The sequence below is a fragment of the Nannospalax galili genome, unplaced genomic scaffold (assembly GCF_000622305.1).
Source record: "Nannospalax galili isolate Female #2095 unplaced genomic scaffold, S.galili_v1.0 scaffold366, whole genome shotgun sequence".
Lineage (NCBI taxonomy): Eukaryota > Metazoa > Chordata > Mammalia > Rodentia > Spalacidae > Nannospalax > Nannospalax galili.
In genome coordinates this window covers 1,545,912-1,555,546 of record NW_008355168.1, presented here as the reverse complement: position 1 = coordinate 1,555,546, position 9,635 = coordinate 1,545,912, and the positions used below count along the sequence as shown (strand labels likewise).

Here is a 9,635-nt window from a genome sequence, read left to right as displayed (position 1 = left end):
TCTCACACTGTGGGGAATAAGCTCCTGTACCTCCAATCCTGTAGGATCTGGATGTGTCTATCCTCATGATCTTATTCAACCTTTAAATACTTCTACAGTATTTCCAAATGTAGTCAGTTAGTAGATTAGGGCTTCAGCATATGATAGGAAGACTTCCTGCATCTTTGAGTAGTTTATGGTTAATTCTCCCAAGAGAGGAAGAAGTAGAACGGATGGGCTGACAGCCCAACATCTCATCCTTCCACACTAATTGTTTGCAGCATCTGCAGGCCGCCTCCCTCCTTTTGCTTTACCTTCTCCTTCCGTTGTTTTGCAATTAAGTTCACTAAATTTCTTTTCTTTACTTTTTTATTGGTCTTTTTGAAACAGGGTCTTCCTGTAGCCCAGAGCTGACCCGGAACTCACTAGGTTGACGCTAGCCTCGATCTCACAGAGATCCACTTGCCTCTCTCAAGTGCTGGGATTAAAGGCGTGTTCCAACATGCCCAGGCCAAGATCACTAATTTTCAATGTTATAACATAGCATAATAATCAAAACTCCCATCATGTGTATATCACAATGAATGACAGGCTGCAGTGTTCCATGCCTCTCTCTGCCGCTAAGTGTCTACCTTTCAGAGCCTCTCTACTTTCTGAATCTGTAGTGTCCCGAATTCCAGCTCTGTGAGTTTCTCAAATGTTCTCCTCTCGATTCCTGGAGTGCTATGTCATCATAAGCCCTACCTCGAGCCACATAAGCACACCTACCAGGTGAGTACTTCTTCCACTGGGAACACTATGTGGAAGGAAGGTCTTGTGGAGAACAGGTACCCAGTAGATACTTTCAGGAAGAGTGGCACTTCTGTCAGTTGGACAAAACGGCCACATTCGTAGCAAGACAGAAGAAACATATGACCCGTGAACCGATGAATGCTGCATTTGTTTTTGAGAGAGGATCTCATTATGTAGCCCAGGACATCCTGAACCTTGCTATATAGACAAGACTGACTTCAAACTCACAGAGATCCACCTGCCTCTGCCCCCTAGTGCAGGGACTAAAAGTGTGTGCCACCACACCCAGCCATGGTGGATCAGATGTCAGTGGTCTGGTGATGACTCTCAGCTACACTGCTTTCTACTCAGAGCAAATATCCAAGTTCTTTGAGACACAACATGCGCAGTTCTAAAAGCTCCATCATTGCCCGTTGTAGAGAAGGTAAGACAGGTCACCACCTGAGATAAGACAGATGAAGTCATCAGCACAGGGCTGGACACTCGACAACAAGATCATGACATTGACATTCCAGACCTGTTGGGTTGGTATCAATAGATTTGAAACATGACCTTATTAGGTTTTTTTCTCATTGTTGTGACCAAATACATAAGAGGCAATTTAAGGTTTTGTTCTGGCTCTCAGTTGGGTGTCCAACCCAAGAGCGGGTGCCATTCACATTGAGGATGAGATTCCTTCTTCCCTTAAACCTCTCTAGAAATGACCTCACTGACATGTCCAAAGGGGCTTTTTCCAAATGATTCTAAATCCAGCTGACAATGAAGATGGCCATTACATCACACCACCTAACAGAAACTGATAGGTACAACTGAGTCAGCGTTTTGAAGACAATTCCTTAAGAATGCATCTGTTGAAAGGATGCCTTTGGGGCTGCAGAGTGTTAGCAACACTGCGGTTTCTTGGCCTTTCCATGGCTTTCACTGGCTGCTCTTCCAAAGTCTGCGAAGTCATCCCTTCTGGCCTGATCATTTCCTGGTCTCTCCAACACGCGCCCATGCAGTAATGGCATGATTTCCAGTGACACGGTGACCACAGCGAACATGTAGGAATCCTGTGCTTCGGTGGGATGGAAAGAAGGATATGTCACAAGGGACAGAGACTAGTTTTCATGATGTGGCTGCAATGAGCCCAGATCTCTTCCTGCTGCTTCTGCTGCAGAATCTCCCCCTGCAGGAAAACCTAACAGTCTCGAAATACGAACGCAGATTAGTTAACCTCAAAATTCCAGCTCCAAAGAAAGGCTTCGGAGGTCATTTCACTGGCAAGTCCATTGTCCAGAGGGTCACATCACCGTGCAGGAGAGCCATATGCAGAGGAGCTGCCTGTGTCTACAAATTCCCACAAGCACTTTTCAATTGCCACTTCCCCGCCCCGGCCTCCTGCACATAGTAACCGAAACACCACTGAGGATGCTCAGCGTCCACCCTGTCCAAAGCAGCTCATTGGCAAACCCTGTGCATTCAGGTAGCGTGGAATCATGTACTGTAAAGGAAATAGAGAAAACGAAGAACAAGTAAGAAGAGAAGAGGACCAGGAGCTCTGAAATAAAAATAAAGTGAGCTCAGGAATGTGACAAGAGCTTTTCAAACTGGGAATTGCCTGGATGCTTGAAGAATTTCAGACTGCCATGGAATGTTACCTACTTACTATGGCTGATCCTATGGCACAGCACGGAATCTGTGTCTGTGTTAGGAGCACTTCACTGAATAAGCAGGAACTGGCCAAGAAGTAAGTCATACGATTTCTGTTCCTAACAAGTGTTCCCCCTGGTACATGAACCCAAACTAAAAGTGAACTTAACAAAACATCCACTGAATCGGGCATCTGCGTTGCCTTTGCCTTTGATGAAACAGCTTCAAATGAAGTCGTGCACAGGTTCACAGAGAGGCCGCCAGTACAGACTGATTTCTGAAGGGGGAAAAGAATGTATTTTGCCCATGTGCAGGCAGGAAGTGGCAAGACACATACAATGGGTGACAACCTGTGTCGTAAAGCTCAGAATGCGTCTAAAGGGATCTACATGAAATGTGTTCCTCCTGAAGAATCAGTCTTGCTACCAGAACTTAGACCTGGATGTTTATGTGACAATCTTCAAGATCTACACTGGGAAGGTGTTCAATCTGCTCTTAACAAGAAGGCCAAGTTACAGGCACTGAAAGACAGCAAGCAGCAGGTTCACGTTGGGGGCGGCAAGAGCATCTGGTTAACTTTGTCATCGAGATGATGAACAAACATTGTCAACTCCAACTCCTCCCATTCATATACCTGTTTCTTTGAACCAAAGGGAGATTGTATGATGTATTCTCTTTAGTGGGTCTGGCTAGGGATGAAGAAGGAGTGGACGCATCCAGTGCTGACCAGCAGACTCATGGACGGTGAAGAAATCCACAAACTCTCCTGGCTCAGAAGGAGTGCATCAGAACCCGGTACAGAACAAGGCTCATACCCAATTCCATGAGAGCAAACTGACACCGGTGCTAAGGGACTCCTTTATCAGAGGGAACTCAAGGACTTACCTGGTCACCATGATCTCGCTGCGCATAAACTCCTGCAAAAATACTTCAGCATGCAACCATGTCCACAATCAAGTAGCCCAGCCTCCACAGTGGGCCTAGGGGGGAGCAGCCACTTCGAATGGAAACAGAAGAAACGGATGCCAGCTCTAAGAGGACTTCAATGGCAGGTAACTTCTCCAAGGAAGATGAGGAGCTGTCTTCCCAGGTGTCCAGCTTTAATGAAGCGATGACTCAGATCAAGAAGCTGGAAGAGAGGGTCATGGAGGAACTCAGGACGTCATTTAGCAAGGACTAGGCTGATCTGAGCTCTCTGGGATGAAGGGTCCGCCAGAGTGCTAAGTGGAGACCTTTACAAACGAAGCAGAATCTGCCCTGGGGCAGCAGACGAGCACTTCTCTGGCCTGTGAGAAGTCACCAAGGCCCAGGCCTGGTCCTGCAGCTGGCAGAGCAGGCTAGCAAGCATCAGCAAGAAGGGGTCCCAAAGTTGACTGCAAAAACATTTGTTTGGTGTCACAGCAGCCTCGTCTCTCAGCACACTTTGGCCACCTCCTGGCCTCAGTTAGGGTCTAGCTGGAATCTCTATTTCCTGCTTCATGTATTCAGATATTGCTTTAAAAAAGAATTCTTAGCCAGGTGTGGTGGCACACGCCTTTAATCCTAGCACTAGGGAGGCAGAGGCAGGCGGATCTCTGTGAGTTCAAGGCCAGCCTGGTCTACATAGTGAGTTCCAGGACAGCTGGGGCTACAGGGAGACCCTGTCTCAAAAAGCCCCCCCCAAAAGAATTCTTTAAATGGTTGTATTAATGGTAAAAAAATGCAAATAAATCAATTATACATCTTATAAATATGCTAGAGATAAATAATATCCATCTAAAGTAAACCAAAACAACTTTTAATTGAAATAAAATCAGAAATTAATAAGGTGGAAAACTGAAAACAGAGACTAATTCATAAATAAAGTAAGTCTTTGTCAAATGTAAGCACTGAAATTAATAAATGACAAATTCATTTTAGGAGAAAGAAACATAATTATTCAAACTAAGAAACAAAAAAGAGGAGAAACCCTCAGACACATGACGGTTTGAAACATGTTTCCATTTTGAGATGGCTCAATTTGACTCATTAACATACACATTGTCTCACATTCTTATCACCCCTCAGTATATGTAACTCAGCAGCTGTCAAGTATGCAACACAGGTTTCAGAAACAGCCACTATGTTGTACAAAGTCTTGTGAACTCACTCCTTGTGTCTCCTTGAAATTTGGTATCATCTGAACAACAACTCCACAATCCTCCACCATCAACTCTTATAAATTTCAAATGAAATAGGAATAATCAAGTACTTAATAATAATAAAAAAACAGACTAGCAAATTGGATTAGAAAAAAGGATCCATCTTCTTATTGTCTACAAGAAAAATACCTCATTATCCAAGAAAGACAGGGAGGTTTAAGAATGGAAAAAGATATTCCAAGCAAATGGATCTAGGAATCAAGCAAGAATTGCTACTCTAATATCTGACAAAATAGACTTCAAACCAAAGCTAGTCAGAAGAGATAAAGAGGGTCAGTCACTTCTTCCTGATTAAGGGAACAATCCATCAAGAGAGCATTAAAATTCTAAATATACACACTAACCAAGTATAACAAACTTTCATAAAACAAATACTAAGGTGGGAAGTCACAGATTAACCCCAACACAGTAATTTTGGATGACGTCAGTACCCCACACTCATTGATGGAAAGGTCACAAGGACAAAAAATAAACAGAAAAACGGGAATCAAATGACAAACAGACCCAAAGAAGCATTTACAGAACATTCAGCTCAAACACTACAGAACACACATTCTTCCCAGGAGCCCGTGGGACAGTCTATAAAGTAGATCAATATTTAGGACACAATGCAAGTCTCAAAAAAGTACTGGAAGATAGAGACAAACCTCTGCAATCACTCCGACCACAGGGGGATAGAGCTAGAAATCAACAGCAGAGAGACTACGTCAAAGGTACAAGACCACGCAGTACAGTGCTCAATGGGTTATAGATGAAATCTGGAAGGGAATTTTTAAAACTCCTAGAATTGAATGTAAATGAAATGCAAACTTCCAAACTCTACTGGACACAGTGAAGGCAGGTCTTAAGAGGAAAGCTCATAGCACTAAGTGCCTGCATTTGAAAGATCAGAGACAGCCTGAGTAAATAACTTAATAACACCTAAGTCCTTGGAAAAACAAGAACAAACGAATCAAAAATCAGTAGACAGAAATAACTAAGATTAGGGTAGAACTTAATAAAATAGAAATGGAAAAAATACAAAATAATCAGGACTGAAGAGATGGCTCAGTGGATAAGAGCACTGGGCACTCTTGCAGGGGACCAGGTTCAGTTCCCAGGACCTGCATGTTGGCTAACAACCATTTGTTCCAGGGGATCTGACACCCTCTTCTGAACTCCACAGGCATTGCACAACACTGGTACACTTACACGCATGTAGGCAATACATTCAAACACGTAAAATAAAAATAATAAATAAGATATTTTTAAATACAAAGTCAATGAAATAAAGAGTTGGTTCTTTGAAAAGACCAAGCAGTGCTGATAAACCCTGGTCAAAGTAATCAAAAGAGATACAAGTCCCAAATTAATAAAATTAAAAATGAAAACGGAAATTATGACAGATAGTGAAATTGAAGATATACCTTAAAATATCCCACTCCGCTCCTCTATATCCACTAAATCACAAACCCTTTGATAAACTGACAAATGTCTAGATATATATAACCTACCCAAATTCAACCAAGATAAACAATTTAAAAAGTTCTGTAAAAAGTAACAGGATTGGAGTAATAATAGAAAGTCTCCCACCTGAAAACAGCCCAGGTCCAAATGGATCCACTCCAGAACTCTATCATGACTTCAAAGAAGAACTGATATCAGTATCTGTCAGATTATTTCATCAAACAAAAAATGAAAGAATGCTGGAAAATTCATTTTTATAAATACAGTAGTAGACTGATACCAAAATCTTACAAAGACACATACACCACACACACACACACACACACACACACACACACACACACCACAAAGAAAATTGTAGACCAACCACCCTGGTGGACAGAGATGAAAAATCCTCAATAAAATACTGATAGAGAGAGAGGGGATAGAGAGAGAAAGACAGACAGACAGGCAGACAGGCAGAGGTAGTAAGTAGTGGAGGACATTAAGAAAATCCTGGTGGTTTGCTCTAGGCACAGGCTGTTGCTGGAGTGGTATTCACACTGAAAGAGTCCTTGGCCCACTCACTGTCTCCTCTCACTCTGTGACAGTGCATACCTCTGCAATGGCCTTCTTTGTTACTGCCAATTCTCACTCTTGAAAGCGTCTTGCGTTATTCTATAATGAAGTCTACCCATATTCTATGATAAAAAATTGTTTCAAACCAAATTCAAGTGCAGATCACCCACCATGATCAAATTGGTGTTATTCCATGAATACAGGTGTGGTTCAAATACATAAATCAATACATGTATTTCATCACATAAATGTACTCAAAGACAGAAATCACATGATCATCTTGATAGATGCAGAGAAGGCCTCTGACAAAATCCATGTCTGTTCATGATAAAAGTCATGAAGAAGCTAGGGATGAAGGGGACATATCTCACCATAATAAAGGCTCTGTACAACAAATCTATAGCCAACATCACATTAAATGGAGAAAACTTGAAGCAGTCCCGCTAAGATCAAGAATAAGACAAGGGCGTCTACTGTCTCTACTCTCATTCAATATAGTCCTTGAAGTTTTAGCTAGAGTAATAAGAAAAGAGAAACATAGGAAAGGGATGAAAATGGGAACGGAGGAACTCAGTGAGTCCTGTTTGCAGATGACGTGATTCTGTACAGGAGATCCTAAAAACTCCGTGAGAAAATGTCTAGAGCTCATAAACACTTTCAGCAAAGTGGAAAGATATAAAATTAGCACATAAAAATTCAGTAGCCTTCTTATATACCAATGACAAACAACCTGAGAAAGAAATTAGAGAAATAATTCCATTCACAACAGTACAAAAATACCTTTTAGTGAACCTAACAGACGAAGTGAACTATCTCTACAAAGAAAATGTTAAACACATTGAGAAAAGAACTTGAGACTGATACCAGAAGGTGGAAAGACCTTTAATGCTCATGGATTGAAAGAATTAATATTGTGAAAACAGCTATACAACCAAAAGTAATCTGCAGATTCAATGCAATTCCAATAAACATTCCAGAGCCACTCTTTGCGGGCATAGAGAAAACAATTTTAAAAGTCATACAGAAATACAAAAGAGAGGCTAGACAAAGCAACCCTGAACAAGAAGAATACTGATGCAGGCATCACCACACCCGACACACTACAGAGCTGTAGCAACAAAAACGTGACTCACCAATCAATGTGTCTAGAGAACCCAGATACAAATCCACACAACTTCAGCGACCTGATTTTTCTACAAAGATGCTAAAAATAAACATCACTGGAAAGACGGCTTCTTTAATAAGCTTTGCTTAGAAAGCTGGATATCAACATGAGGAAGAATGAAATTACATGCCTATCTCTCACTCTGCACAAAAATCAACTTTAAATGGATAAAGGATGACTTCAAAATAAGACCAGAAACTCCAAAATTGCTAGAGAAAAAGTAGGGCATATACTTCAACATGTAAGCCTATGTAAGGGCTTTCTGAGTAGGGCTCTGGTTGTAAAAGAAAGGGCAGAAAGAATGCAGAAACTGGAAGATTGGGCATGGGGTGGACCATGAAATATTGAATTCTGGATATAACATGAACACTGCACTCATGAACTTACAGCAACTGTGGCCACCTACACGGGATCAGCACAGTACTGGGTCCATCAAGATTCAGTCATGCATCAGGCAGGGCATCGTGGGGGCTTGCCCTTCCCAGGGAGCTGTTGGCAGTTGATGGCTGCTGGGCAAGGAGAAGTCACTGTCTTCAGTTGTGCAGCCACTGGTGAGTTGCCCTGTTCCAGGGTTTAGCTCCATGTCCACATGGGTAGCTCTGAGTGAACTCAGTGAGTCACAAAACTAAATAAAGACTTGAAAGGGAGGGGGACTTACTGAGAAGAGGGTGATGGGTTGGTGGGAGTCGATAAGAGTGGGTAGGATGGTCAGGGCTGGAGAGATGGCTCAGCGAGCGGTTAAGAGCACTGGTTGCTCTTGCAGAGGACCTGGGTTCAAATCCCACCACCCACTTGGTGGCTAACAACTGTCTGTAACTACAGTTCCAGGGGATCCGACTGCCTCTTCTGTCCTCCACGGGCACTGCACAACATGGGTGCACTTACCTACCTATATTCAGGCAACACACTCATACACATAAAACAAAATAATTAAGAAAATAAGTTTAAAATTTTTTAAAGAGTGGGTAGGAAGGTGAGTATGACATCCATGTATGTAATTGTAAAAGAAAAAAATTAAAATTTAGAAATATTTTTCAAGTTATAAGAATTAAAAGAGTGTTTACCACCTTGTGATTCAATATATCAATTGATGGAAAGGACATAAGTAGATTCAAGTGCATGTGCTAAAGGCAGCATTTCAAATAAGTGGAGTTAAAGTGACTTGTTTTATAAGCACTGAGGTATACAGCATATGATGTAACACTCAGATCAAAATTCTTTGTCAAGAAACTCCAATGGACTCTCATATGAACATTTGAAAATTGCCCTGTTCTGACTTTTTTCTAGTTCCCTGTCTAGAACTTGTAATGCTAATTACTCTTGTCTTTACTTCTCCTTCATGTCTCCTATTCACGATTCAAGGACTTTCTTCTCCCCTTAGAGACAAGAGTTATGCAATTTGGGAGTCTTTTATATGGACCCACTGAAGGGGTACTCCAATTGCCTCACCCTGCGTCCCTGTTCAGCATGGAAGAAGCCAGAGTAGTCGGTGTATCTATTCTCTATTGACAATTTGGATAGCCCCTTCAGAGGATGGTGTGATAAAAGTAGGAGGTAGGAATTGGCTAGGCAGTTACGGTAAAAAGACCCCAAAGAAAAGTAGCCAGTTTCTTGGCCTGTTAGCAACATACTCTGTTCCAAGGCCAAAAATGTCACAAGTATTTGGAAGCTTGTAGCTAATCCTCAAAAGATTTTAGGGTTACCTCTTCAGAGGGGAGAATGTTGGAGGGGAGGGAGTGGGCATGGATTTGATCAAAACACCTTATATGCATGTATGAAATTCTCAATAAAGTTTTTGTAAGAATTAAAAAAACAGAAAGAAAGCTAGCTGAGTTGCTGGAGAGATGGCTCAGCAGTTAAGAGCACTGACTTCTTTTGCAGAG

The 9,635-nt window shown here is 41.9% G+C and overlaps 1 pseudogene; it reads left to right on the top strand.

Moving 5' to 3' along the window:
• Positions 1 to 676: 676 nt before the first annotated feature.
• On the top strand, positions 677 to 3,588 carry LOC103749431 (annotated as a pseudogene).
• The last annotated feature ends 6,047 nt before the right edge of the window (positions 3,589 to 9,635 follow it).